Here is a 6,287-nt window from a genome sequence, read left to right as displayed (position 1 = left end):
TCATTTTCGAAAATAAAGCTTGAATCTTGCATATTGATATTGAAAATTTGCTCAGGAAATCATTTGGGAAGAGTTTCAAGAGTGAAAACCTCCCCAAAGATGGCACTTTTGAACATGTTTCCTAGTTAGTCATGAGTATGAACTCAAATGACAACATCCTTGGAATTGTATACTGAATTTTAGAAATGTAGAAGAGTAGAAAACATCATATTGATTTGATTAGGGATTCAGAATTACCTATTTAGGATTAGGTTAGTTTTCCGATTAGTGCTCCCAATTGCTTAAGTATTTTAGAAATTGTAACGGAAATTGTAGATTTGAACTTGAATTTTGTATTTGATTTTGAGAGGAAAATTGGAGATTACGATGTTGTATTAGAAATCTGCCTCCCTCATTTGGTGTGGAAATGAGGGTTTATATACGGGATTAAGCGGCTAAACGCCAAGACCCACCAGCGCCCGACGCAGGTCCAGTGCCTGGCGCTGGTGACGTATCCCAGAATCCGCCAAAACAAGGACGATGACACCGTGCTTGGTTTGTTTTTTATTGCTGTCCTTCGTACGATTTGTACGAATTTAGCACGTAGTGTTTGCTTGGAGGTTAAGGCTTGGGTTTGCGTCTAAAAACACGCCTTTTTCGAATTCGGATTTCGTGTTTGGACTCGGTTTTACGGGACGGGGCACGGCATGCTCGGTTTTGTGGGTCGGCGCCCGGTTTTGGATTGCTTAATGTCATTTTGACCGGAAAGGGCCTTGTAAAACCAATGGATAGGTCCATTGGGTGAGATTGTGTTTGGATTTTGAAATTGATTTTTGGAAATTGAACTTTGTACCAAGTTCCGTAATGGGAATGGGCTCGAGAATTGGACTTTGGATTTTGGATTTTGGAATACACTTTAACAATTGGGACTTCCGCACGAAGTTGCACCAACCACCTAACAAGGATAATAGTATCGTCATCATCCCATTAGGGGAGACACGGATTAGGTGTCTACAGAAGCACCCACTTTGACTGAGCGTTCGGTTAGGAAAGCGAAAGTCAAAGTTTTCGAATAGGGACGGAGAACGGTCAGGATGCTCTGCAATCAAGACCATTCTTTGTACGCCGGTACCTGCACAAGATAAGTGTTAGAAAAAAGGATAGAGTCTACCTCCGGGCGGTTTTGACGACTTTGATTTCTTGTATTTGTATTGCTTTTCCGCCTTGACTTAGAACGGAGCTTGGTATCGAAAATTTTGAATTTTGACTCTTGAATCTTAAATTTTGAATTTTTGAATCTTGAATTTTGAATTTTGAATACCCGGAGTTAATCCGCTGGGCTTTTGTACAAAATGTTGTCTGAGGCTTGATCCGCTGGGGAATATGTCCACTGGGGAAAGAGTTTTTTATTGACTCTTAGAATTTTGAAAATTTTGTTGACTTTCCCGAAGCTTGGGTTCGCTGGGAGTTGAACGCTTAGATCTGCGTTTTTTTCGGACTTTGTATGCTTGAGATATTTATTTGTCAATGCCGTAGAAACAGATACCAGTATTTATCGGAAAGTAGTATGATTTGACGTTTGATGCCTGGTGCAGAAAACCTTAGTAGCAAAGTACACGCAATAAGCACGGATGACCGCGCATGGATCAGGGCCTGCGCCTGGCGCAAGGGCCAGCACCCAGTGCAGGGCTTGCTATAAGGCCCCCGCCGTGCTCTTGCATGAGCACATTCACTTGCTCCTTCTTATTTTCTCAAAGTTCGATTGCTCTCTCCCTTTGGTTTTGTTGCTCTTGTCTTGCCTCTACCTTTGTCCGTGCAAGTATGTCAAGTTTTTCTTATGAAATTACCTTAGGATTGCATGTAGGGTAGGTTTTTGCACTTGAAATGTGCTCTTATTTGTTGATGTTGTACTTGTATGGTAGTAGGCTTCTTGCATCTTGTATGAAGAAAATTGTTTGGTAGCCATTTGAACTTGAATTGTTGGAACCTTGTAGAAATTGAACTCTTGTATTTTGAATTTTTTACTTAGAATTTATAGATAGTGATCCCACTGGTGACCTTGGTGGGTCTTGTAGGAGAATAGGCTGGGATAGCCTAGGCGTTGGTGTAGAATTTGAATACCTGCTTTGGCATGGATAGCCTAGGCGTAGGTGTAGAACTCGAATACCTGCTTCGGCATGGATAGCCTAGGAGTTGGTGTAGAACTCGAATACCTGCTTTGGCATGGATAGCATAGGCGTTGGTGTAGAACTCGAATACCTGCTTTGGCATGGATAGCCTAGGCGTTGGTGTAAACTTGCATACTCCCTTGAAATAGAGGTCCCTGGCTAAACTTGTATGGCCACTGGGGATTTTTAGACTCTTAAATTTTTGTACGGGCTAGTATAAGATATCCCCCAGACTTGGATGTTGATTTTTTTGTATTTTGAATGTTTAGTATGCCTCGTCACACTCGGAGGAAACTTGTCGAATGCTCGGGTAGTCGAGCGGCCATGGAGGATGCTTCGGACAATGAAGCTGCTGAGGTAGATCCACCGCCCACTGGCATGGTTCCGAGGGGAAAACCTGTTTTTGAGGGTGACGGTTGGCAGCCCACAGACCTTGTATTCCACCCGAAGTTTCATTTGTCTCAGCGGCCACGCGCTGGTTTGGTATGCCTTGTACTCTGCTTTGAACTTGCTACTTGAACTTGTATAGGTTTGTATTGATCCACCCTTTTTGTAGACTGGTAGGGACGGGATGCGAGCGTTTTGATATTTGGAGGAGATTTGGACTATGTAGGGGGGGGGGGTTGCATGTTTTTTCTCCCTACAGGGTTTTGAAAGATTTTGAATTTCGAAGGAGTCGCCACCAAACAATTTTTAAGGGTCCGGTTTGGAAGGACCAAAGTTGACTCTTTGTGGATAAGGCATTGAATCTTAGAAACGGATGGGTGAGATCTGGGCAAGGGAACGAGATGCTTATTTTGCGAGCTTTAGAAATACGTTCGAGTGCAAGACAAAGATTGTTTTCGGATAACCCTAGTCATGACACTAAGTCGGTTTGAACATGCATTTAGGACATGAAAATTGCTACTTGTATGTGATCACTTTGCTTTAAAGTTAATTAAATGAACCTAAGGCCGGTTTGTCCAAGAATTATCTTCGTTAAGCGTGATGTGACCTTTCGTATATTGTTGAATTTAGCATGTGAGGTGATAAAAGCAATGAACAAGTAAAGCATCACCAAAATAAAGGAATTATTGAAAGTGCGTACAAAACCACATCACCTTAAAAATAAGGTGAGTAAAGAGTGCGGAATTGAAATTGCAAGAATAAAGGTGCAATAGTGAAATGCGATATTGAAAGGTGCGATATTGAAATGCGTTATTGAAAGGTGCGATATTGAAATGCGTTATTAAAATTGCGGAATAGAAATTGTATTATTGCATTTGAGATCCGAACGCCAAACCACTACTTAATAATAAGTGCGCCCGACACGGATTCAATTCTAAAAATCTCAAATTTAAGATGAGTTGCTCATCATAAAGCATCTTTGATTTTGGGTATTGAAATAGAACTTGAATCTTGAACTTGAAATAGAACTTGAATATTGAACATTGAAATGAGAAGTCTTGAATGTCAAAGGTTAGACCTTTTAATGTTAAAAAGGCCTCACCTTTAATGTGCTCCATAACTTGAAATTGATTATAGTTTAAGGAAGTGATTACAAACAACCTTAAACATCATTGAATCTTGAAATGTAACTTGTATTTGAATCATGAAAGATGAACATTCATGGGTTCTAGTTTAGAAAAGGGATTGCACTTTTCTAAACATCATTGAACTTTTTTAAAAGGTTTTGATTTTGTAAAAATGTGTGATTGTTGTAAGTAACACTTTTGAGAGCAAAAGTGTCAACTTTACTAATCGTTTTTGGAATTAAAGATTGAATCTTGTATGACATATTTGAAGTGTGTTTTGGACAATCATTTGGAGAGGATTTCAAGAGTGAAATCTCCCAAAGATAACACCTTTGGCATAATTTTCCTAGTTAATCAAGGGTATGAACCCTAATGATAACATCATTGGATTTTGTATTTAGAAAGGTAGAAGAGTAGAAAGCATTGCAGATTTGATTAGGGATTCGGAATTACCTATTTAGGGTTAGGCTAGCTTTCCGATTAGTGCTCCCAATTTCTTAAATGCTTGAAATTGTATAGGAATTTGTAGTTTAGGATTTGATTTTTGTATTTGATTTTGAGAGAGTATTTTGAAATTACGACGATGTGTTTCTGATTTGCTGCCCCAAATACTTAGAAATTGGGGGTTTAAATAGGGGATTAATCGGCTAAAATCCAAAAGCCAGTTGCGTCTGGCGCAGGTGACGTGGCCCAGAATCCGCCAAAGCAAGGACGATGACACCGTCCTTGCCTTTGTCTTGTATAGCTGTACCTTCGTACGGTTTGGTACGTCCTTGGCACATAGTGATTTCTTCGGTAATAAGACTTGATTTGCGTCTAAAAACAAGCCGTTTTGAATTTCGATTTCGTGTTTGAACTCGGTTTTACGGGACGGGGCCCAGCATGCTCGATTTTGTGGGTCGGCGCCCGAATTTGGATTGCTTAATGTCATTTTTACTGGAAAAGGCCTTGTAAGACCAATGGAGAGGTCCATTTGGTGAGATTGTGTTTGGATTTTGAAATTGATTTTTGGAAAATGAATTTTGTACCAAGTTCTGTAATGGGAACGGGCTCGGGAATTGGACTTTGGATTTTGAATTTTGGAATGCATTTTAGCAATTGGGACTTCCTCACGGAGTTGTACCAACCACCTAGCTAGGATAATGGTATCGTCATCATCCCGTTAGGGGAGACACGACTTAGGTGTCTACAGAGTCCCCCACTTTGACTGAGCGTTCGTTTGGAAAGCGAAAGTCAAAGTTTTCGAAATGGGACGGAGAACCGTCAAGATGTTCTACAATCAAGACCATTCTTTGTACATCGGTACCTGCATAAGACAAACGTTAGGAAAAAGGATAGAGTCTACCTCAGTGCGGTTGCGACGACTCTGATTTTTGTACTTGTATTGCTTGTCCGCCTTTGATTTAGAACGGAGCTTGGCATCGAAAATTTTGAATTTTGAATCTTGAATCTTGAATTTTGAAATACCCGGAGTTGATCCGCTGGGGATATGTCCACTGGGGAAAGAGCTTTTTATTGACTCCTGACCATTTGAAATTTTGGCTGACTTTCCTGGAGCTTGGGTCTGTTGGGTGTCAACGCTTGAATCCTTGTATTTTTCGGCCTTTGTATTCTTGAGATAATTATCTGTCAATGTTGGAGAAACAAATGTATAAAAATATTCGTCGGAAGGTAGTATGATTTGATGTTTGATGCCTGGTGCTGAAAACCGTAGTAGCAAAGCGCGCCCAATCAGCATGGATGACCGCGCCTAGATTTATCTGTCAATGGCTCAGGGGCTGCGCCTGGTGAAGGAAATAATGCCCTTGGTCCAAGTATGCATTCTATGTTAAGTCTAATAAATGCGGTTCAGTATTAATTAACAAGTTAATAATTCAGTGAGATCAAGTGAGCTGAATGCCTAGCTAGAGGCCGCTTCAGTTCAAGTGGAATTAATGATATTAATCCACAGCTTACTCTTGACTGAACCCGTAGGGTCACACAAATAGTACGTAAACGGATCAAGTATTTGATGGCATTAAATACTCCATCTATGAATATTCGGAACCGACGGATCTTGGTTTCAGTGGGAGCTAAGATCGTCACAGGCAAGAAATGAATACTCCGGAAACGATGATATTGCCGGAAACGGAAATATGGATCGTATCGGAAATATGAATATTATCCAAGTCGTAGATGTTGCCGGAAACGGAAACATGGTACGTATCGGAAAATATTATTGGAAATGGAAATATTACCAGAATCGGAAATATTGCCGGAAACGGAAATATTGTCAGAATCGGAAATATTGCCGGAATCGGAAAATAATTCCGGAAACGGAAATATTAAATAATTGTTCGAAACGGAAATTAATTCCGGAATCGGAAATATTGAATATTGTTCGTATCGGAAATAGATTCCGGAAATGGAATTTTAATCGGAAGCGTATCGTACGAATTAGCATCGGACGAGGCCTGCCGGACGAAGGCCCAGCACGAAGCCAGGCCATCGCCCAGCAAGCACGCACGCCACAGCCCAGCGCGCACAAGGCCACGCATGCGTGGGCCGCGCTGCGTGGGCTGCTGCTCGCATGCGTGGGCAGCCCTTGTGGCTGCCGTGTGTGTGTGAGTTTGAGCTCATGCGAGAT

The sequence above is a fragment of the Spinacia oleracea genome, chromosome 6 (genome assembly GCF_020520425.1).
Source record: "Spinacia oleracea cultivar Varoflay chromosome 6, BTI_SOV_V1, whole genome shotgun sequence".
Lineage (NCBI taxonomy): Eukaryota > Viridiplantae > Streptophyta > Magnoliopsida > Caryophyllales > Amaranthaceae > Spinacia > Spinacia oleracea.
Note: the sequence above shows the minus strand (reverse complement) of the source record.